The sequence below is a fragment of the Cebus imitator genome, unplaced genomic scaffold (assembly GCF_001604975.1).
Source record: "Cebus imitator isolate Cc_AM_T3 unplaced genomic scaffold, Cebus_imitator-1.0 Scaffold137, whole genome shotgun sequence".
NCBI lineage: Eukaryota > Metazoa > Chordata > Mammalia > Primates > Cebidae > Cebus > Cebus imitator.
In genome coordinates, this window is record NW_016107452.1 from 2,608,977 (window position 1) to 2,633,337 (window position 24,361).

Genomic DNA, 24,361 nt, shown 5'->3' on the forward strand with positions numbered 1-24,361 from the left:
GGGGTGAAAGCATTGCTGGTGGTAGTTGTGATGGTAACGGTGATGGCAGTGGTAGAGGTGGTGGTGGTGATGAGGGTGGGGGCGGGGTGAAAGCATTGCTGGTGGTAGTTGTGATGGTAACGGTGATGGCAGTGGTAGAGGTGGTGGTGGCGATGAGGGTGGGGTGGTTACAGTGACAGTGGAAGTGATAAGAGGGATGAGGTGGTGATGATATTGGTTATGGAGTTGGTGGCTATGGGGGTCTTGCTGGTGGCTAATTCACCCTCCCATGTAATATCTTCTTTTGAGAAATTCTGTAAAAAGAACACTTTTGTTTTATCTGTGCCTTTACAGGTCAATTCACTTGTTTTTTCCACAGGCTTCAGGAAGGAGGCATTAGCCTTTATGTCTCCACCTCAATTCGCTTCTAGGCTGTTGACAAGTGCTGTGGTTGCCCAGGACGAGAGGGAGAGACAGACTCTGTGACCATTTCCCCAAAGGCGGCCTTTGGCCACTCCGTGCACTGGAGCATATGACCCCCTGCCTCGCCCCTGCCATATTAACCAGGTGACTGCCTGCCAAGGCCCAGCCCAGTCCAAAGGGAATTGGGATTCAGTGTCCCAAACAAGGCACTGATTAGCTGGTAATCAGGCAGCGATTAGCAGGTCGGGTCACCTGCAGTTCAGTGCCCATTCTTCCCTGCAAAGTCCTGGGATGGTTGCCACGAGGCTGGCCAGTCTGAATGTCTGAGGATTCTGATGCCTGCAGCTCTGCTGTGTAGATAGGAACAAATCCTCTGTTCTCTAAGCCCATCCCCCCTGAGGAGGCACTGCTGTGAATCCCCTTCTCTATTCCCACACAAAGGATTTGGGAGAAGAATGGCCTGCCTAGGAGCTCAACAATGACAGAGAGGTGAGGCCCCAAGGATGCACTGAAGAACTGAAAGCAACATGCCACATTCCTCTTCAGGCACCCTGATGACTGTGAGTGGTGCAGCCAGGCAAGCCGGCATCCAGATGGGGATTCTGCAGTGATCTTGAGATGTGACCTTGGACAAGATTTTTAACCTCTGAGCTTGTTTACCCCAATTTTTAAGAGGGTCAGTAATAACACTTGCCTCTTCGGCCTTTCAAGTTCAGATTTAGAAAATGAACATAAAGCAGTTTTTACTGTCTCTGTAGCATGTGTGCCATACATGCTAACACCACTGTCATCAGTCAAAGTAGTATCAATATTTAAAATATCATAATTATTTGAAATACTTTGTTTAAAACATGCCTCTGTAACATCACTTCTAAATGAGACATAGCTCCTTTGCAGGAGGCCATCATGAGGATGAGATGAGATAACTCTTGTTAAAGCCTTTATCACAGTGCATGTAATTAACACTCAATCAATCACAGTAATAATGGTGAACACCATCATTACTATTTGTATGAAGCTGAATGCAAAAGGCTATTTTGTAGCATTTTTCACTGTATTATAGGATGTGATCATGAAAATTTAGACAAACCATAATTTTCTGAGCTAAAAGGACATTAATGAAATTATTCATGGCACTTTCACACCGTTGGACACTGCTCAGCTTTATAATCTCTGTGTCCTTCCACCACCTGGAGATCTTGCTAAAGCGCAGATTCTGATTCAGTAAATCTGGGGTCAGCCCAATATTACACATTTCTAACGCATTCTCAGGTGATGTCAGGTCTATCCGTCCATGCACCGCACGTTAAGTAAACAGAACCTACACTTTTACAATAAAAATGTGTATACACATTTATACAGAAATACAGAAAAAAAAAATTCCTAGGCTATACTCAAGATGGCAGACCGTGTTTTTCACCCCCTTCACTAAACTGTACTGTCTTTCCCAGAAATCTAATAACAAACATGTAAAGAAAACCTTTGAAAAGACAATAAATTGTATTGATACAGAAAGTTATTCCCATCTCTTCAAGCTTGTCACATGGCCAAGTTTTCCAGCACATTCTTTGCCAGGTCTGCATGCCTGATGCCATGATTTTCTGCTAGAGCCACGTGAGGCCTTTTCAGCATCCTAACCACAAGGAAATCACATTAAGGCATGCTCATTCTGGAGACTTCAGCTCTTCAAGGAGCAGGTGGGCCCCAGCTCAGATATTGCTGCTGGCCAGACTTAAGGCTCCAGAGGCGTGCAGGCCAGCCAGGTGCAAGATGGACAGCTATGAACTCAGAGAAGCCCAGAGTGTTTCTATAGTCTGATTCTGCCTCCTTTCTGCAGTTTAAAGGAGCTCAAGGAAGTCCCTTGTACAAAAGAGATGCTCCACTAGCCCTTTCTCTAAGAGGTGGCCTGAGAGAGGACCCTCTTGATCTAAGGGTAGGTGGAATAAGATCATTTCTTCCTTTTGAGTCCCCTCAACAGATACTGGGATACCTACTTGGGTATTTGAGCTCAGTATCGATCTTATTCTCCTCAGACTGTTTCTGCCACTGAGAGGTTGACAGAAGTCTCAATGAGCATCCAGAGAGAGAATTAGATAGACCCTCAGTTGAATTTTGACCATGCCATTTAATAGCTGAACTGCCTTAGGCTTAAACAGGGATTCTGTTTCCTCCCATGGAAAATGGAAATGGTAATGCTATGGTGTCACAAGGATTCTAAATTATGGAGCTAAAGATCCTAGTTTCTGGTCAGGTAAAAGCAGGCTTGCAAATGCTAATACTCATAATTATTATTTTTATTCAGTGTTCACCATTCTTTGCACCTTAACATATACCTTGCGCCTGCCTAGCTGAGCCACTATCCACCACCCACCCGAGATCCCTGGTATGGGGTCCCCATCACCCCATCACTTCGTGTATCAGGCAGTGGCTAGAGGAAAACATGCATATGAAAACTGGGTAATGGAAGGCGAGTTTACCAAAGGGATATTTATTTATTTATTTTTGAGACGGAGTCTTACTCTGTAGCCAGGCTACAGTGCAGTGGCATGATCTCAGCTCACCGCAACCTCTGCCTCATGGGTTCCATTGATTCTCCTGCCTCAGCCTCCTGAGTAGCTGGGACTACAGGCATGGACCACCACACCACACACGGACCAATACACCAATTTTTGTATTTTTAGTAGAGAGGGGGTTTCACTATGTTGGCCAGGATGGTCTTAATCTCTTGGCCTCGTGATCTGCCCGCCTTGGCCTTTCAAAGTGCTGGGATTACAGGTGTGAGCTACCACGCCAAGCCACTAAAGAGATACTTAACTGAGGTGAGGGCAAGACTTGAAGAATAAACAAGAAATAGTGGTATGGATCGGGGTTGAGGAAGTACATTCCTACCCAGCTTCTGGCTTTCAGCAGAGAGAATAGCCAACTTGTCAAGAAGGGGGATACCAAGGAATAAATAGCCTGACCTCTGTCTTTCCACCCTCCTGTGTCCTATTCATGATTTTGCCAAGATTTTGGCTTCTCCTCTGACTGATTTCACCCAACTTTCGGATGTTGGCAGGTAGCTATCTTATGTGCCCATGTTACATGGTCATGATAAAAATGCATTTCCTAAGGGAACACCAATGGACACACCTCTTCATGGCATGCAATCGAGAGGCTACATGTATGAAAAGCATGACCATGCAAATCACTCTGAAACTGCTCTGGAACCATCACGGGCCCTCCATTCTAGACTGCCAGTCCCACTAGTGAGCTGACCATGAAACTCAGAGGCTTCCAGAAGAAAATGACCTCTGGAAGGAGAAATCCTTTTTTCAAGTTTCTGTAAAAGAAGAAGATGGCATCCCTTTGGCGGAGCCCAAAGGGAAGCCAGGCAGGTGGCAAGAGAAGCTATTGTTACCATCTATGAAAGCTGCTTCCCGGGGTTCCAGAGGAGGGTGCAGAAGGGGAACAATGGGTCTGGTGGGACAGATGGAACATTCCTGCAATGCTGTCAATCCATATCTGACCCTCAGTTCAGGAAACCTTCCAGACAACCACCCTGACAGATCCCTCTCTTAGAGTTCATATACACCTTTCTTTCAGCATTTGACATTCATAGCCCCAAATGAGTGGTTTCTACGCATGAGTCCTTTTCTGAGTAGATTGTCAGATCCTTGAAGGCAGGAAGGCAATGTAATACAGTGGAGAATATCCTGTGCTTTCAAATACTTATGAAGATTAGAAAGGCAATCTAAGCAACTTCCTTAGTCTGTTACTAGGTACACATAAAAAGTGAGGAGTAGACAGATTTATGACTCTTCATTATTCTTTTATTCTTCCTATCCTCCACCATGCTGAACATACACCACCATTACACACACACCCAAAAATAAAACTCAGCACTTCTTATGTATCTTCTATGGGTTATTTACTATGTAGAATTTCATGTACGTTATTGGAATGCTTCTCCAATTTAGTTATGCACAGAATCCCTTTAAAGTACAGACAAAAATCTGACGTATTATTTTTAGTATTTTTTTTTTCTTTGAGACGGAGTTTCACTCTTGTTACCCAGGCTGGAGTGCAATGGTGCGATCTTGGCTCACCGCAACCTCTGCTTCCTGGGTTCAGGCAATTCTCCTGCCTCAGCCTCCTGAGTAGCTGGGATTACAGGCACACACCACCATGCCCAGCTAATTTTTTGTATTTTTAGTAGAGACGGGGTTTCACCATGTTGACCAGGATGGTCTCGATCTCTTGACCTCGTGATCCACTTGCCTCGGCCTCCCAAAGTGCTGGGATTACAGGCATGAGCCACCACGCCCAGCCTTTGGTATGATTTTAAAAAAATATTTGGAAAGAAAAATTCTGTTTTAGCACCCAATGCTTATTGCTGTTAATATCCTACAAAATAAATTAATAATAAATTAAATGTAAACAAAGCCATAGTTCATTAAATGCAAACGGTGATATAATTTTTATGAAACCGATTCAAAACTTACTACACAAAAGCAGTATTCAATGCTGCTTTACAGGTACAGTTCACCATGCCTACATGTGGTGTGATGACTCAAGTGTCTCACAATTGCTCCCCATTAATACTAGGCACCATGAAGTCACTGGCATTGATTTGACAGCAGTGCATCGTTTTAATTTCCCCTTTATTCTTTTTTCACTAGTAGAGCCAATCAAATTAGTATTAGATAGCGCAAACTTGGTTTGCAATCAGTGGCATTCAAGTGCAATGGCAGCTTTTTTTTTGGAGACAGAATCTTGCTCTGACACCAGGCTGGAGTCCAGTGGTGCGATCTCAGCTCACTGCAACTTCTGCCTCCCAGGTTCAAGCAATTCTCCTGCCTCAGCCTCCCGAGTAGCTGGGACTAAAGGCGCACATCACTATGCCAGGCTAATTTTTGTATTTTAGTAGACAGGGTTTCACCATGTTGACCAGGATAGTCTCAATCTCCTCATCTCGCGATCTGCCTGCCTCAGCCTCCCAAAGTGCTGGGATCATAGGCATGAACCACCACACCTGGCCCAGTTCTTTAAATATAAAAAGCCATCTGGATAACGCAGAAAGTGCTTCATCAATTTTATTTTAGATTATCATTGTAATGTGAGCACATGGTTCAAAAGTTCAAGCAGCAAAAACCATTTTCCCACCTTGCCCCTGGAATATGGCATGTGGTACAGACATTTTTAATCTCAGCTTGCATCACGTGGTATTGTTTTATATTTTCTGTTGGAGGACGTTTAGGCTTGGCGGTACAGGGGCGGGTTTTCAGTCACTTACCAAGGATCGCTCACCTAGTAAGTGATGCGGTGAGACTCGTATTCAAACTTGTGAGTCTCTGCATCCGGTCTTTTGGCTGACTGGTCTCATCTCTGATTATTATTGAACTATTAATGCTACAGTGACACATGTTGGTGATGAGAGATGAAGGGGATGTTGAGGAAGAGATGGGAGGAGAGTAGAGAATGAAATATGCTTGGCCAGAGATGGCAACATAAACCCCGTCCACGGTGCCCTATTGTCTTGGGTGCAGCTGTAGTTGGGTCAGGAGTAGTGGCGAGTCTGGAGCCCATGGACGCTACACAGCCACACAGATGAGGCAGACCTCTAAGTGGGACCACTCTTGGACGCCCATGTTGAACTCAGCAGCAATCAACTCTTAATGAGTTGAAATAATGAAGAGGAAAGTTCTAGGTTGCTTGTCATCATTTAGTCTACACACCTAGTTCTTGGTATTTCCTATTTCCTGCTTTTGGCTGAAGCTCAACATTCTTTCCCAGAATCTTTTGTGTCAATCCTTTTGGGATTCAAAGAGTTGTGGGAATGATGACCTCAGTTCAAATTCACATTCTACTGGGAGAGGACAAAACTGGGGCCCTCTATGGCTTCAGGAATTAAAGGAGGCAGTGAAAGAAGTGTCGTCAACCAATGTTTTTACTGCAGAAAGCCATGGGGGTGCTTCTCATCCCTCCAAGCTCCAAGTGAAGACAATTTAGGAAATTAATAAATTTCTGTAACTAATAAGCATATGTGATAAACTCTCATTCACCAGGATCTGATAGACTAGTACTTAATAGACTTTTGAATAGCTTGCATTTCCTGATAATACAGACATATCTGCTATTAAAATTCCACTTTCCTTGTAGCAAAGTTAACTTTTTGTTATCCTAGAATGGCAAATTGAGTCATGTGAAGTTTCGGGAATCACACACACATCAGGTAATGCCATAACAAAAGTCCTTTTTGCCTGCCATATATTTTGAGGACAATGAAACCATTCAATCATTGCCCAGAATGATAATTATCTTTTTGGACACATGACCTCATATTCCCAACCTATTAAGCACACAAAATCTGAAAATGAGTGGTATTAGAGATTCTATTGAAATGGATACAAGAGAACTGAAACAAAATAAAGCCAGCTTTAGTTCTGTAATCCCTGAAAAAAATAAGTGCTGAGAGGATGGGTGACTTAGGACACTTAGAAAAGAAAAACCAACATGGAAAAATAACATAGTAGATTCACATGCCTTTTGACTTACTCGATGTCTCAGCTGCATTGCTTCATGGCATATCAGCTTGGGGTAACGGTGGGGAGGGGAGCTGACTTAGCTGTGGGTAACAATTGTGATGGCCTATGATCAAATTTCACAGTAAGGGTGACTGGTGTCCCAACCTCTCCTCTGTTCGTTCTGTTTTTTGTTAGCAGCCTAGGTAGACATTTAACATTTTCTGCAGGAGCCAACCGACAGAATCATTAGCTACATCAGAAACAGCTGCTTCCAGTACTTTTGCCTTCATTCTAGGGGCAACCTCATCCAGAGTCTTAGAACCTCCTTTTTTAAAGACCCAGGTGCAAGTCACGCCAAGGTGGGGTGTGTTAGACATTGTGTGGCCATGCAGCCTAACTTTCACAAACTTTCTTCACAGTCATAGACCCACTGGTGATTCAGGTGAGAATACAGGTTACCGGAATCTCTCCGACTTAGGTCAGCACCCTGCCTTTCTCCAACTTTGCAGAGAAATGTGAATCTTAATTCAGAACATATTCTTCATAGGAATCTTCATGTCCGTATCCTGGACCCCACATTCCATAGCTCCAAAGGTCATTGTTTTTATCTCCTTGAAGGACTAGAAGTGGATTCTCAGGCAAATTGAAACCTTGGGCAGGGCCCAGAAGGTCTAAGGTGGGAGTGCTGATCAAGTGTCTCTACTGCCCATCTTTTACCCCCCTTATGCCCCTTACCTCACCCCCCCCCGGAGACCCAGATTAAAAATGCTTCAGCGCAGGAAACCCGGTTGATGGACTGATCAATCAACCAACAAGTATGTATTGAGAGCACCTAATTTTTGCTCAGCAAATGCTGACGGGAGCAGATGGTGTGGTGACAGGTAATGGAGGAGTCTTCAAAGTCAGCTAGAGGACTCAAAACTGAGGCTCAACTCACTGTGTCTTCATTCAAGGGATAGCAATTGAACACCTACACACAAGCTGTGCAGCGTGCTTGGAAATGGAAATAAAGAAGGCAGATTAGACTTTTATCCCATGGAGTTTATAGTTTATCAGGGTTATAATTTTTCTAAGTAGTTAATAAAATTAACGTGAACTATAATTGGAAAACAGACTGCTTAGGCAGCTTATGGTGGTCAAGGAAGTGAGGACATTTAAAGTTGTTTTTATGTTTCTGAGGCCTGGAAGGGTACGATCAGGCAGTGACTGGGGAATCGAATTTCAGTAGCAAGTTGGATTGAAGAAAGGACACTGAATAGAATAGACTCTTCCCAAAATTCCTGTCCTCCCAGAACCTCAGAATGTGAGATTAAGTGTAAATAGGGTCTTGGCGGATATCATGAAATAAAGATGAGATCATAATGATTTAGAGTGGGTCATAAATCCATAAATCCAATGACTAATGTCTTTGTGAAGATACAGACACAGACAGAGGTAAGAAGGAAAGACATTGGAGTGATATGGCTACAAGCCAAGGAACGCCAAAGATTTCTGGCCACTACCAGCTGCTAGGAGAGTCGCATGGAATGGATTCTTCCCCAGAACCTTTGGAGGGAGGACGGCCCCTACCAACACCTTGATTTCAGACTTTCAGCCTCTGGAGCTACTGGGAATAAACTTCTGCTGTTCTAAGTCACCCAGTTTGTGGTCATTCGTAATAGCAGCCTTGAGAAATGAATGCAGTAGCTAACTGACTGGAGTGAAGGAGGTTCCTGGTTAAAGGATGCATGAGCGCTACCCTGGAAAATGAGGGCCCAGGTGAGAAAGAATGGCAGGTTTCTATTTGTGTGGTGTGTATAAGATAATAACTGAAGACCCTAATGAAATAAACAGAGTATAGCTTTTCCAGCTTGTTTTATAATGAGCAAGCCACCTAAAAGAGCATGAAGGGAAAAGATTGAGCTTCTACGAGGCATGTCTCCATTTATGGGACAGAACGGAAAGGATTAAGCAAGGGAGAAAGTGAAGGAGTTACTGACAATATTCCATGCAACTCAGTAGACACTTACCAAGCCTTGCCTATTCTATACCCTAAGGAGCACACAGTGTGAGCCGGGGGCGAAACCAGGGAATTTCAATCCAAGGGATATAGGCAGTGCTTGAAGTACGCTGAATGAATGGAAACAGTAAACCCAAAAAGAAACAACTCTCCAGTCTAAGGAAAGTCAGGGTGTCTTTGCAGAGAAGATGACATCTGTAGAGAGGCGGAAAGGATCCTTCAGGATTGGATAGCAGGTAAGGGCAGAAGAGATAAGAAGGCTCAGAGTACGCCATTGTATCTCAAAGCTCCTTGAATAGTCGCCATGTCTAATTCCGGTGCCTCGTACAGCACACAAAAGCACACAGAAATAGTGGAGTGAGGGAATAAATGCATGAACTAGTGAAATGACCCAGAAACCAGGAGAGGACAGCACTTTGTCAAGGAAGAGGGGATAATGAACATTGTAAAAACCCAGAGAGAGGCTGAGAAAGACAAGTCTGAATGCCAAGAAATGAAAAGGTCAATAGAACCTTGAAGAAATAGGAGCTTAGGAGAAGTCAGAGGCGATTCCTACGAGTTGAGAAGAAAAGAGTGAGCTGCGAGGAGGAGGGGTTGTGCTGATGAAGCTCAAGGAGTCCAGCCGAAAAAAAACTGGAGAGACGTTAATAAAGAGTGTTTGTCAATTAACGCAGGAATAGAAATTAAATACCGCATGTTCTCACTTGTAAGTAGGAACTAAACACTGAGCACACATGGACACAAAGAAGCAAACAATGGATACCAGGGCCCACTTGAGGGTGAAGGGTGGGAGGAGGATGAGCATCAAAAAACTGTCTGTTGAGTACTATGCTCATTACATGGATGACAATGTAATCTTCGTAACAAACCCCTGAAACATGCAATTTACTCATGTCGTCAACCTGTGCTTGTATCCCCCAAACCTAGAATACAAGCTGGAAAGAGAAAAAAAAGAGTGTTAGAGAGGAGGATTGTGTCTGAAGGTAAAGGATAAGGAAATTCGAAGATGTTGGAGACAGGAGTCGTACGGTTTCTCAGGAGCCGAGGTGGACGAATAAATCAAATAGCTAACGTGTATTGAGCACCTACTATATGCCAGGCACTAAACTAGCTATTTTCAGAAAAAAATTTTAAATCATCTGGAAGCTACACTTCATGGGAAGTGTTAGTTTTAGAAAGAATAATGGATTTCCCTTTAATGACGGGGGTCGAGGAGACAAATGAATTTTATAAGCAGATGGGCTGAAGAAGGAATCTTCTCATTCGTCATGTATCCACTGGGTATGCCCTTTGTGCTGGACACTCTAAAAATGGCCTCAGATATATTACCTGATGGGAACCTTATAGCACCCCTAGAATGTTCTGTCATAATTCTCATCTTAGACATAAGGATTTCATAGACAAGCTTTGTGAAGTCTTTGCCGAACTATTTCAACATGCGGGTAATTACTGGTAAAACGATTTAAAGCTGAGTATGTCTGCACAAACAAGTACATTTGTCTCAGCCTCAGTTTCTACATTCGTATAAATTTTCCTCCCATGGCTGCTGTGAGGTTGGGGCAAGAAGAAAATGCTCACTAAATGGAAGTTCTTGTTTTTAACCTTACTTGATCTCTTTGGAATGAGGCCATCAAGTCCTTGCTACACCCTCACCCCTCTGCCAACATTCCCCATTGCTTCTCAGAATTGAAGGCTTCCTGGAGCCCCAAAACAGGTGTCAGCAGCATTACCACATCAGATCAATCTGTAAGCTTGGACCTGAGAGGTCTGCTCTTTGCTCCCAGAAAGGAAGCCATATTGGGAAGGCAAGCTAAATACAGAACATGACCCCAAAGCAAAGCATGTCTCTGAAAGGGATAATGCAAACTGAGACAATAGTTTCACAGATCAATAGGAAACCTTTAAAAGTCCACTGATGAGCTAGACTGCAGGGGTGCTCCTCTTCTATAAAAGGAAAATAAAATGGATCAATAAGAAATGAAAACTGATATTAAATGGCTGAGATATACCTTCTGCTACTAACGGCTCTTCTCCAAACTAGTTCTAGGGTCAGACTTGTTCAGCCCCTTCCCACTCTCTAAGATGAGCTCCCAAGTTGGTGGAATAAGATAAGCCTGGAAACAACCCCCAAAAATGGCTGCAGTAAGGCCATACAGCGTGTCTAACGTATCTACTGGTTCACATAAAAAGTAGTAATTTGTCTGAATGCCACATGTTGCATGTAGGAGGAACATGTGTGCTTTTTATTAAACCTCAACCCTTCACCTCCCACTCTTCAATCTCTATTTATGTCTGTGTATTAGCCGTGTGGTGCATTCTAAATAGTTTTCTGGAGCATTTTAAGGATTAATCTACCATCTCTGTGATCTTGGGCAAATGATTTAACCTCTGAGTCTCAGCTTTCTTATCTACAATTATGTCAGGATTATCATGATAAAGTAATGGAAGTGATTATTGTCAACTTCCTCCTTCCTGTATTGCCGCTCTATCACCGCCCAAACAACTAATATCAAAAGGGCCTGTCCACGTGGCTTTATAGGAGGAGATTTAAGATCCAGAAAGACCGAATTTTTTAGCGGGGTTGTCTTGAGCAAGTTGTGAATCTTCTCTGATCTTCATGCAATTCATCATGGACATGCACAACATCTTTTCTGATTATCTGAAGACTGGAGAAGACATGTATATCCCTAAGCACAGTGTCTCGTACAGAATCAGGACTCAGTATGGGGTCTTTCATCTCTGACTCTAGTCTTTGATAGTGTTAGACTAACATCTTGGTGACCCCAAACAGACCACTAGCAGTCTGAGCTGACTCTGAGAAAACTAAAAGACAGATCAACCAAAGGATCTATTTGTGGGAGGGAGAGGGGATGGAAAGCCACATAGTCTGGTTCAGCATGAGACAGAGAGGTCTGGGCAGGTTCAGCCCTCTTGGACAGAGACCGTCCCACCACTGCTACCTCCCCCCTTTCTTCTGCCCTAGTGCAAAGCACACGGCTTCCCCCCTCAGCTGACTGGGTGCCTGTGGGCATGCAAAGTGATGAAGGCTTTGTCGTGCCAGCACACAACACTGGCTGCTAGGGGGTTTCTGTCTCCCCCACCCAATCACCTCCACTCTCACCTTGCCTCTGAGGTTCTGGGCTCCCTGTAATCATGGTGCAGGATAGCAGGAGCCGTGGATCAAGATGATCCTCTCTGCCATAGGCATGGATTCATTCAACACTAACTGAGCCCCATCTCAGTGTCCACATCATGCTGGACAGCAGGGGCCATGAGGCAAATGAGACAAAGTCCTTACCCTGAGGCCATCCTACGTTGGTCAGTAATCATGGACATCACAAAATACCCTGCTCCCTACCGCTTCCTCTTGCCTTAAAGGGAAGACTCTTGAGAATTTACAATTCTATCCCATATTTTTTTCAATAACTCCGTAACACCTTTTTGCCCAAAAACTCTTATCCCTGCAAAGCCACCCTGAATTCTGAATCCTGCACACCTCATTCATTTCCCTCACCTCCGAGTCTTTTCCCTCCACACTCTCCCCTCCTGGTTTCTTGTTCTGCAGCATCTTCCTCCCCATGTTATACTTAGATTTTTTACCTTCCTCTTGTCTCTGCTGCTCAGTGGCCAGTTTTCCCCAGTGGAGGGTGGGGACATTCTCATTCTATGTCTCTGTTTATCTCTACTCTGAATAAGTCAATAGGTAACAGCCTGGGTGTCCAGCTCACCGCCCCCCCAGAAGGGATTCTCTATAGCCTGACAGCCTATTATACTTGTGGGTGGGTGGTCTGCACTGTGTCTGGGTGAGGCATACGCAGACCGAAAAAAAAAAAAAATGTCAGGCCAGACCCTTTTTCCTACTATCTAATAGGAGACTCTTTCACTATAATATTTCTTGTGCTATTCTTCTTGTTCTTATCACACACGTTGCCCGATTCCTCTGGGTTCTCTTATATCTCCATTTTGAAATCCCCTTTAGGAATTGTGTCTTCAGCACGTGTTTTTGTTTTGAACATAAAGAAAACCTCTATGTGTCCATTTCTTTCTCTTCCACCTTTCTTTTCTTCACACACTAATTCCTTAGAAGTGGGAAAGGTGCTGACATCTGCTGAATGCCTCTCTGTGCTAGATGTTATAAAACACTTCCATGGATATAGCTCATGCAGAAGAAATTAGCCTCATTTTAACAGTGAGGGAACCGAGGAGAGAAACCTTCAACCATGTGTTCTAGTTCACACATAAGAACATGAAAAGCCTCCAGGACTTCATGCTATCTGTCCCTTGAAACGTATACATATGGATGACATATGCAAACACATGCAAACCCAGGCAGTTGGGACCATGTGACATTCATTATAGAAAGCGTTTCTTTAATTATCTCTCATTCCTGATTCCCACCAAAGGTCCTCATAAAGGGTGTAGAATTACTGTCTTCTAAGTGATTCTGTGTACGAAGTTGTACAATCAAAAGGGTACAAATTTGAGCAAATCTAGGGCAGAGGGTGCACCCAGAATGGCTGAGATCAAATCCCAGCTCTTATTACCTTGGTGTTCTCAGGCTATGGGGATAATAGGACCACTTTCCTCATAGGGGTGCCATAGGTCCTTTCTCCTTACTGCCTTCTCCTGAGGACTTGGTGAGGATTATTTAGGTCAGTGTGTGTGAACCACATAGACCGTTGTTTAGCACATGGCAAAGTGGTCAAAATGTACACTATTGATTTTATTATCCATGGTCTTGTTGGCCTTACCGCTTGTTAGCCATGACACCCTTGGATACTCTCTTGATATCTCCAAACTTTTTTCCTGTTGGTAACACAGGGGTAATACTTCCCACATGGAAGCTTTGCTGTGTAAGATATGTAAAGCCACTAACCTGGGGACTTAGTTGTACCTAGTACTTTTTTGCTTAATACATGCCAGTTCCTTTTTTTTCTGAGAGAGCTCAAAGCACTGCTATTCACTTAGGATCAATGGAAGAAGCAAGAAGAAGAAAACAAAGGAAAAATCAAATACTGGGGCTAGATCAGGCTGAAGATCAGCTTTCTGAGGACAGTTCCTACCAAAGGGTGGTCTGTCCTGAGTAATCAATCGGAGTTCACCCTACCCCTTTCTCAGGAGGTCCCCCAAACTGCTTTGTGAGTGGTGCTGCAGATGTGGCTTCCTTATGGGCAATGATGTTGATGGAAAAGACAATTCGTGCCTTCATTGAGCTCTCTGAGTCACTCCAGAGCACAGTGATGAAGAAAGAAAACACCCCTGATCAATACCACATTTCCAGATTTCATTAGAATTTTTAATAGTTCAATGTTGTTTTGAAAAGCAGCATCAAGCATGCATAAGTTTTTGGAGGCAAAGAAAAATGTAAGCAGCCAACCTTTGAGTTTGGACATGAGGACACCCCAAATCCTCCAAGAGATTTCTCTCCTTCCAGAAGCAGTGAGGCACACTGTTGCTGTGACATGAGACAGTCCTGCCCCCATGCTGTCTGGAGGCTGAAGCTCTCCCTGTTTTATGCAGTTGGGCTCTCTGGACATCATGTGCTTGGGTTCTGCATCTTTTCCCAAATTCTACTCTTCCCACCCTTACAGTCATCAGGTTCTGTAGATATTTTACTCAAATGTCTACTTGTCTCCTTATCACTTCCACCCTTGGCCAAGCAAGCTCCCCTGAAGGAGACTGAGGACAAACACAGCAGGCATCCGAGCAGCCAGATGTATCTATTCAAAATTTAATGTGAGCTGGGCACAGTGTTGGTGCACACATGTTGTCCCAGCTGCTAGGGAGGTTAACGCAGGAGAATCCCTTGAGCCCAGAAGTTCAAGATTAGTCTGGGCCACACAGCAAGACCCCATCTCTTTAAAAAATTTTTAAGAAGTCAAAACGTAATGTGAGACTCACTCCTCCCTGTCAAACACCTTCATTTTCTTCCCATTGATTCCTCAGCATCAAGTCTCTGCTCTTAAAAAAAAATACCATCTGTGTTCTCATCCTCCCTCACTCTAATTCAGCTTTCCAGGCTTCTTTGTGGGTTTCCTCCACTATGCAAAGATTTTGTATACTCACACAGTCTCTTCATTTAAAACATTCCTAGAGCCTGGACAACTCCTCCGTAACGCCTGCACAGACTGGTTATTTTAATTCACTCACATCTTGGCTTGTCTGCCTCCTACCCAGAGACCTTCCTTGACAAGCCTACCTCAGGATACTGCTTTCTCAACTACCAATTGCTATTCCAATTCTCTCATAGCCACATTATTTCTTTCTGCAATTTGATTATGAATGAATTTGATTTTATACTTGCTTTTTATCTATCACCCCCTCTAGGATGTTTTGTTTGCTTCTGACTACCCATTACAAATGGCACACAGTAGGCATTTAATAAATATGTGTCGAATGACTGCACAAATGACTGCTGTGAAGTGAATCATTTGGTGGGCAGGCAGTTCTCCTTGTTTGTGTGAGGGTGAGGGTGGCTTTGTACACCCATGTGTGCATTTGTGAGAATGGAGGAAGGCTATTCTGGAGTTTGGATTGCTCCGTGCTGAAACGCTTCAGTGGCTCCCCATTGCTCCTTGGCTCAGCTTAGTCTGAAAAGCTCTTCAGGAGCAGATTCTGCTTTCTTTCCTCCCCACTTTCTCCCATTTCATTTCTCCATTCCCTCATTTACAGCCTGTGTAATGTGTATGGATACCCACTTGGGTTGGCCCCTTCTGTTCTGAATTCTCTACCTTGCTGATGCCAGAATCATTTCATGTGAACCCTGCTCCAGAGAGTCTTGTCTGAAGCTCCATTTCATCCTCTTGGGTGAGCTGGGTGCCTTCTTTTTGTGCTTCCTGCAGTTTCCACCTTAACCCATAGTCTCCCAAATGGGATAACTCAGGACCTTCTTTTGAGTAATTCAGAGAAAAATGTATATACTTTAAAAAATTTATAGTTTTGTATGCTTTACAAGATGCATAAAATACTAGCATGCCATTGCACATATATTACTTTAAAAAGTGGTACTATAAATGTATGTAGAGAGTATAGGTTCAAAAATTTATTACAAGGGTTCATGGTCAAAAAGGTTTGGAGATCATGATGACATTATACTTTTCATACTGCATGGCATTTGTCTGGATTTTGTCTGTTTCTTCAAGACCTTTCAAATAACTCATAGGAGAAGAAACACCATACACAGATGCAGTTGCCTGACAATGATACAGGGGTGCTTTTAGATGGTGCACCAAAAAAAGGTCTCTAATGCCTGTTCAGAACTCATTGTCCTTTGAATTCTCTTTTATTCTTTCTCGTTTAAATAATGGGAGAAAAGCATCTCAGTTGTGTGTCAGTATGTTTCTAAGACCTCTGGGTTCCACTTGCAAGTTTTCCTTTTAACAGGGAGAGCAAACTTTAGGCTCAAGCCCTTGAAAATGCCTCTTATCTAACCAAAACCCAACAATTAACCTTTATTTTAATTGTTCCTTTCCATTTGTGGTCAGTAATATTGCTACAATATTTAAACAATCATGATTTTTCTCTTGCTAACTAGGCAGTTTCTTAAAATAATTTATTTATAAAGAGTGAGTAAATTTTTAAAAACTAAGCAAATTATAATACAGGTGAAACTAGATGTTTCAATTTCTTGTAAGTTTCAGTAACACAATAATACAGTCAACATGATCTTTGAAATATAAAGACCTTGCAATATTTTTGGCTCTGGCCATGGCGAAAGGGGTGACTATTGGAAAGTTATTCTCTGAATCTGACTGTTAAGGGGATGAAAATACTCTGTAGAGGTTTTTGAAGATGAGCCTTAATGTATTTAAAGACATTTCCCAATGCCTCCACCTGATCAATAACAGATATATGTTTATGCAATGAGCAAATGGATGAATATGAAATGGAATAAACCTGGATAAATAAGTCAATGAGCCTGGATCCTCCTCAACATTCCCATCCTTCTTAGCTGGAATGAGTCAGGCTCTGGAGAGCCCCATTCTCTCTTTCACTAGGGTCCAATTTCCACAGTCAGTTGACATTTACCCAGGAGACCTGAGAAAGTTAATGAGTTTTGCCTAGTACCTTAGTTCTCCCTTGGAATGATTAGTGTGAATGGAGAATGGAATATGCATGAGACACGGACTGATTTTGTGGCTCTGCTGGAATTCTGTTGGAACTTCACTCCCCATTTGAGTAGTTCTACATAGTTCTATATACCATGTTCTACACAGAACTTCTGCCTCGGAAGTTGATGAGTTCTCAATACAAGTAAGTATTCAAGACGAGAAGAGATGAACATGTGACCCAAGTCCTGACTTTTTGCTTTCCTAAGAAACATCACGTTCATCATCCTGAAAACAAATACACATTTGAAGGCATCTCTAACCAAGTCTTGAAAGCCTATTTCTAGAAGCTGTGTGTAGGCTATGCAGACATTACTTCACAGGGCAGTGTGCAATTGCGCCCCTATCTAGCACTTAACTAACACAACTATTTTACTTTTATTTCAAATTGAAAGCCATGTTTTTAAGAAGTCAAGCCAGCTAAGCCCTTATAAAAATAAGCAAATGAACTGTTTCTTTTCACATTGTTTCTCATTTTGTTTTAGTAGTCTGTCTCAAGCTTCTTTCAAGAAGACTTGGATTCTAAAAGGCAAATGTGGAAACTTCCAGGCTTCCCAAGACACAGTATCACCTCTATTGCACTCTGTTGGTCAAAACACAGAACACAGCAACAGCTTTGATTCAAGGGAAGAAGACACCTTTTCTTGATAGAAGTAGTGGCACGAGTGTACAGGAATGGGAGGAATTGCTGCTGGTTGTCTATGTAGACAATCTAACGCACACACCTAATCCAACTCACGAAATGTAGGATTCACTTTTGCTAAACACCAGGCTCAGTATTAGCATCAGCCATACCTGATTTCTTCGAGGAATGTCTGTGGAGACTCCATAGGATCTCCAAGGATGAGGGCCTCATGTCCTTCCATTCTGCTTTCGTTTCCATTTCCTTTGAAGACAAATGTAAAAGAAAGAGGTTTCAGATCACAGGTACTCATATGTTTTTGTATGAAAGGAAGACCTTTGTAGGTCTGTATGTGTCCTTGTACGTGTCCACATGTTCATGCACCTATGCATCTATATCTGGCAGGGAGATGAAGCTAATTTTAGACTTTACATTCAGATCTTAGCTATCCTGTGATGTCTTGTTCTCAATCCAGCTTCTCCTGTCACTGACCCTTTGCCCAGACCATCCTTCACGCATGACTGACATGCCTCATGCACAAGACCATGTCTTTGCTTTTCTGTAATTAGCAGATCAAGGTCCACCTGCTTTATGCTCTTCATAACAATTCTTCTGGCAAAAACAAGTCCAGCATTCTTGACCCTTCTCTATTACGAAAGATGAAAGAAGATGAGTAAGAATTTGCTAGATAGAGATCAGGCCATGAGGCAGAGGAGCAGGCTGTGTAAAGTTTCAGTTCTGGAAAAGAGAAAGCAAGGTAGCTGTAAATCAGGATGTCAGGATTTCTTTTCTGGTTTTACCTCCCAAAGGGAGACTTCTACAGGTTTGTGGGCTAAGATGAAATGGGTCTTCTGTAAAAAAAAAAAAAAAAAAAAAAGGTAGGGGGTTGCCATACATGGAGAATAAAATACTGAGGAAGAATTTGAGAAAATATGACAACATAAAGGGATTGTTTACATTTGGAGATTTATGTGTTTTAACTTGTTTTTAGCAGAAAATATAAGGACTAAAATGACTGTAACACATTTCAGTGTCCTTAACAATGAGTTCTCCTTATTACCTGCTCAAGGCTTCATTTGTCAGAATATAGCCAACATCATTTAACCAAAAGCGGGAGAAGTTTCTGGGTAAGTCAATATATGTATTACTCCATTCATCAAATACAGAGATACCACTTTTTAAACACTGCACCTTAGAGAACCATACATCTGTGACTGCAGAAACCAGTATAATCTCCCTCGAATTGCAAGCAGATATTACAAAGTAAAAACCTCCCTTCAAAAATAAACCCTGATCAATGACACCAAAAGTTGGTTCTTTGAAAAGGTCAACAAAATTGGCATACTTTTAGCTGGACTAGCCAAGAAAAAAGAGAAGACTCAAATGACCAAAATAATAATTGAAAGTGGGAATGTCATGACCAACCTTACAGAAATAAAAAAGAATTAAAAGAGAGTATTATTAACAGTTATATACCAACAAATTAGATAACCTGGATAAAACAAATTTATAGAAACTCACAAACCATCAAAACTGACTGAAGAAGAAATATAAAATCTGAAGAGACCTATAACAAGTAAATATATTGAGTCAATAATTAAAACCAACCAACAATCCAACAAACATTTCTAAAATCAAAAAGTTGAGGACCATGTGGCTTTATGGTAAAATTTACCAAACATTGAAAAACATACAACATCAATTCTTCTCAACCCTTACAAAAATATAGAAAAGGAGGAAATGCTTCTCAATTTATTCTGAGGCCAGTATTACCTTGATGTCAAAGTCAGACAAAGACATCACAACAGAAGAAAATTATAGATCAATATTCCTTGTAAACACTAGTGCTAAAATCCCCAACAAAATACTAGCCAACCAAATCCGGCAGCCTATTTAAAGAATTATACATCATTACCAACTTGAGTTTATCCTAGGAATGCAAGGTTGGTTAAAAATCAATTGATGTAATATATTATATTTATAGAATAAAGGGAGAGAAAGCCACAACATCATATTAATAGATACAGAAAAAGAATCGGACAAGATTCATCGCCTTTCATGTTGAAAGCACACAATAAACTAAAAACAGGAGGGAACTTCCACAACCTGATAAAGAGTTTCTATTTAAATAAAACCTCAACTAATGACATACTTAACACTGAAAGACTGGACGTTTTGTTTATAAGAAATAGGATAAGGATGTCTGCTCTTTCTACTTCTATTCAATATTATACTGGAAGTTCTAGTCAAAGCAGTTAGCTGAAAAAAAGGAAAAAGCACCCAGATTGAAATGAGAAGCAAAACTATCTCCATTGGCAGAAGACAGGATTTTATACAGAGAAAATCCTGAAGAATCTATTTAAAAATACTATTAGAGCTAATAAACAAGTTTAGGAAAGTTGTAGGATACAAGATTAATAAACAAAAATCAGTTCTACTTCTATATATCAGCAATGGACAATACAAAAATAAAATTAAGAAAATAATTTTGTTTACAACAGCATCAAAGAGTAAAACACTTGGAAATAAATTTAACCAAGAAAGTACAAGACTTATGCACTGAAAACTACAACACATTTTTGAAAGAAGTCAAAGATGACCTAAATAAATAAGAACCCATCTCATGTTTGTGAACTGGAAAACTAGAGAATATTGTTTTTTTTTTTTTTTTTTTTTTTTTTTTTTTTTTTGGTTTTTTTTTTTTTTTTTTTTTTTTTTGAGACGGAGTTTTGCTCTTGTTACCCAGGCTGGAGTGCAATGGCGCGATCTCGGCTCACCGCAACCTCCGCCTCCTGGGTTCAGGCAATTCTCCTGCCTCAGCCTCCTGAGTAGCTGGGATTACAGGCACGCGCCACCATGCCCAGCTAATTTTTTGTAGTTTTTAGTAGAGACGGCATTTCACCATGTTGACCAGGATGGTCTCGATCTCTTGACCTCGTGATCCACCCGCCTCGGCCTCCCAAAGTGAGAATATTGTTAAAATGACATTAGTCCTCAATTAATCTATAGATTTAGCACAACTATCAAAACTATAACTGCTTTTCTTTGTTTTTGTTTTTGCATAAATGCACTGGCTGGTCCTAAAATTCATATGGAAGTGCAAGGAACCCTGAATAACCAAAGTCTATAAAAAAAAAATAACAAAGTTATTTTGTAAAGTGTGAAGGACTCACACTTTTAATATTAACGCATAATACAAAGCTACATTAATCAAACCTTGTGGTACTAGCACAAATACAGACATATAGATAAACAGAATAGAACTGAGAATCCGGAAACAAACCTAAATATCCATGGTTGTTTTTGTTTGTTTGTTTGTTTGTTTTTGTTAATTGGTTTTCAACCAGGTAAATGAGATCACAAAATGGGGAAAGAATAGCCTTTTCAACAAATGGTACTGGAACAACTTGACATCCACAAACCAAAGAATAAATTTGAACCTTTAACTCACACCATATACAAAAACCTGAAAATGGATCAAAGACTTAAATATAAGAACTGAAGTCATACTATTCTTAGAAGGAGACATAGATATGAATCTTTATGACCTTGGATTATGTTATGGTTTCTTAAATATGACACCAAAAGTACAAACAACAAAAGAAAAAAAAAATGTATAAATTATACTTTAACAAAATAAAAAACTTTGTGCATCAAAGGACAGTATCAAGAAAGTAAAAAAGATAACCCACAGATGGAAGGAAATAAATATATTTGCAAATCATATATCTCATAAGGGTCTAGAATCCAGAATCTATGATGAACACTTACAACTCAACAATAAAATAATGATCTAATTAATATACATACAACAGACTTAGACTTGAGTAGAAATTTATCTAAGAAAGTATACCAATGGCTAAAATGCACCTAAAAATGGTTAACATTATTAATCATCAGGGAAATGCAAATGAACACCATAATGTGGTATCAGTATACTCCACTAGGATGGCTATAATTAAAAAGAAAAAAGAAATACAACAAGTATTGCTGAGGATGTGGAGAAATTGGAGTCCTCATTCATTGCTGAGAGGAATGTAAAATATTGTAGCCACTGTGGAAAATTTTGTCACTTCCTGAAAATCTAAACACAAGGTTACCATATGACTAAGCAATACCACACCTAAATATATATCCAAAAGAAATAAAAACATATATCCATGTAACACTAACAGACACATGCCATGGCAGAATTACTCATAATATCAAACACATAGAATAAAAAATCCCAACTGTCTACCAATCAATGAATGGGTATACAAAATGTGGAATATCCATACAATGGATTATCCAGTCATAAAAATGAATGAAGCACTAAAACATACTACAACTTGGATGAACTTCAAAAGCATTCTAGTAAATGAAAGAAGCCAAACACATAAGGCCAAATATTAAGTGTCTAGAACAAACAAATCCATGAAAACATGAAGTAGTATAGTAGTTGCCAGTGGATGATGGGGAGGAAGTAATTGGGAAATAAGTAATTTCTTTTTAGAGTGATGGAAATGTTCTGAAATTAGTGGTGATGATTGCATAACATTGTAAATATGCTAAAAATCTCTACATTGCACACTTTAAACTGAAATGGTAAATTTTGTGTTATATGAAATTTATCACAATTTATAAAAATCACAATTTATAGAATAACAAAAATAATTTATCACAATTTATACAGTAAGATAAGTTGAAATAATAACTCATCTTCCCATATCATCTTCCCTGATGTGAGAAGATGAGTTATTGACTCTTCCTTGAATTGGGAAGGAGACTTTCACAAGTTCTGGTTTCTCAATACATGACAAAGCAGGAACTGTGGGGGAGGGGAGGGAAACAGCATCACCAGTGCACTTGGCCTTGGTTGGCTCTTAGGCTGCTTTTAGATTCATCAGCTTGCTTTGCATGTTTGCATGTTATCCTCCCGTCTTTCTTCTCACTGGACCATGAGTATCTCCATGCCAGGTACCATCTTCTATTTAGTTCAAAAACGTTTTATTAACTACACACTTCATAGTTAGCATTGAATATATAAAGATGGATACACAGTCCAGGCACTGACTCCTGCTCCTTCCTGAGTCACACCCTGCCTCAGCCTGGCTCCCTTAGTGACCTCATACCTCTTCCTAGTATCAGTCCATTTCCCCATCACCCTGGACAGAGCACTTTTTCTGAGCCCGCCAGGTCTGTGACAGAGCTTGGTCATCTTCCACAGGTCACCAGCCATTTCTGGTCTCAGGTGTGAAAGTTCTGTATTGCCTCGAGTTGCTGCTGTCTGTCACTTGGTCTCTGTATTTCCCTCCATCTCTCTCTGTTTGTCTTTCAGCTGCTCAACTGGAAGACAGCACTCCTAACAGCAACCCAAACCAGCCCTTCTCAGGAAGCTTTGCTTCCTGCCTCAACTCACCAAAACTTCCCTTCTAACTTGTTATTACTCTTTTGTTTCTAACTCTTGCGTTCTTCCCAAACACAGGACTTTACCCTCTCATGGGACTGTCTTTCCTATCCAAAGCAAATAGCCCCAACCCATATTTTTATATAACATGTGATGATTATAGTATCTAAAATGCATCAGAGCTGACTATGGGCCAGGTCAATAACACGCCCTTAATTGGAATCTTTCCCTCCCTCTTACTTCCCACTCCCCTCATTGTGCCTTCCCAAATAGCTGTCTGAACTCAAACCTTCATCTGGAGGTTTTCTTGTGGGGAAACCTAACCCAAGCCATGGTTTTTTCGACACAGCTGCCACCTATCTCCTTTACTTCATCTCTTACAACTTGCTCCCTGACTGGGTCACACCCACGGTGAACTTCTTTCTCTTCCCAGCACACCAAATCCATTCGTCCCTTAGGTCCTCTGCACTTGCTCTTGGTGCTTTCTGCCCATACTGTTGTACACTGGCGGCCTCTTCTTGTTTTGTGGATACAGCTCAAATGTCACCCTCTAAAAGAAATCTTTCTTGAACGCTTCCTAAAATAATCTCGGTGCACCATCCCATGCCCAACCAACCCCATTTTGTTACTCCAGTGCATCTCCACCCAGCAATACGTACTGGAAGGTTCAGGTTCACTCATCTAGCTAGACACTATCCACCTTTCCCCACTCTATTCTGTGCCCAGGGAGGCTGATCCTTATGGACTAGAGTAGTGGGTTTCCTGAATCTCAGGCTTCCAGCTGGATTTAGCTGAGGGAGGACAGTCAGGCAGCAGGGGAATGAATCACAACATTGATGTCCCCAGTGCCTGACCTACTGGGCTGCCATGGATTAGGGACATGCTGCTTCTGAAGGTTGAGCTTGAATCAGGTGATCATTTCCTTCAAGCCTGGGTCTGGTAACAGCTCCCTGCAATTGCTAGTTCTAGGGTACTGCACCAACCTTCCTTTGTTCACTCTGAACTTATTCATACCTTTATAAATAGTCCCGTAAGTTCTCCTTAATGATTCAATTTGTGCCATGGCTTTAGGGGTGTGTGTGTGTGTGTGTGTGTGACATTGAGAGACAGACAGACAGAAACAGAGAGAGACCTGGCCATTAAAGTCACAATTAAACTGTTTTTATCATTATAGCATTTACATTTCTGTTGTCTAACACCCTCTGCAAGAATATAAACCCCACAAAAGGAGACACCTGGCTTTCTCTGTTCAGAGCACGACTGTACTCTCAGTAGCTAAAACTGTGCTAGGCATATTAGTCACTTGATTTTTTAAACATATAATGTCATTTGGAA

General features: G+C 41.4%; 1 long non-coding RNA gene across 2 annotated transcripts in view; it reads right to left on the minus strand.

Annotated features, from left to right (window-relative positions):
• LOC108313475 overlaps positions 1-24,361 on the minus strand; it is a 705,356-nt gene that overhangs the window by 111,581 nt on the left and 569,414 nt on the right. For both annotated transcript variants that reach the window (XR_005202384.1, XR_001829106.2), the window contains exon 2: positions 17,811-17,901. This is a non-coding gene — a long non-coding RNA (uncharacterized LOC108313475). The remainder of the gene's footprint in view (positions 1-17,810; positions 17,902-24,361) is intronic.